Consider the following 751-nt stretch of genomic DNA (forward strand, 5'->3'; position numbering starts at 1 on the left):
TTCTCGGAAAGCTTCCGCCCTACGTCATCGGCCCGTCCCGTCATTATTGCTGACGATTTAGACGTTCTTATCGCGCAAGAATCAGTGGAAACAATTTCTAGTAACTGCATCTCGCTGTCATACTTCTGATTTTTGGTGCTTGTATCACAGCTGATTTTGCTAATAGTTTCGCTGATGATCGTGCAATTCTGATATTTTCGATGCTAATATCACAGCTAACGTTGTAGTTAATTTCGCTGTTCCAGGAGACCTTCACAGCATTTTGGAACCATTGCCTACGAATTCCATAAGTGTAAGCCAGCCATTGAATCTTAGCGTGATGGGTCCATACAAGAAGCTACTTCGTCATCTTTGTGTCATGGAAACGCCGGTGATAACAGCAGCGGAGAAACAATTGGCCATGATCAAGCGCGCAATTGCGGCATGGGACAGAATTTGGCCGGAAGCCATCAACAGTGCATTCAAGAAGGAAACTCCAAACCCGAAATTGTCGTGGTGTAGGTCGATAAGGGATGTGTGGTTAGGGTTGTTTCTGATCAGGAGAACATAAAATTTCACTAATATCAAAAGTCAGACCCCGGGCGCTACCATGTACCGTCAAGTTTATATCGGTTTAGACAGGTGATATTTCACAACCCCACGACAACACGGCGAGAGTAATTGTAATTCAGTTTAGACATACAAATATCAAGTTCACTTAGCACACCCCAAAACTGAGACTATAAATAAAATTTCAAAGTATATAAGCTAT

The sequence above is a fragment of the Aphanomyces invadans genome, assembly GCF_000520115.1.
Source record: "Aphanomyces invadans strain NJM9701 unplaced genomic scaffold supercont1.4, whole genome shotgun sequence".
Classification (NCBI taxonomy): domain Eukaryota; phylum Oomycota; class Saprolegniomycetes; order Saprolegniales; family Verrucalvaceae; genus Aphanomyces; species Aphanomyces invadans.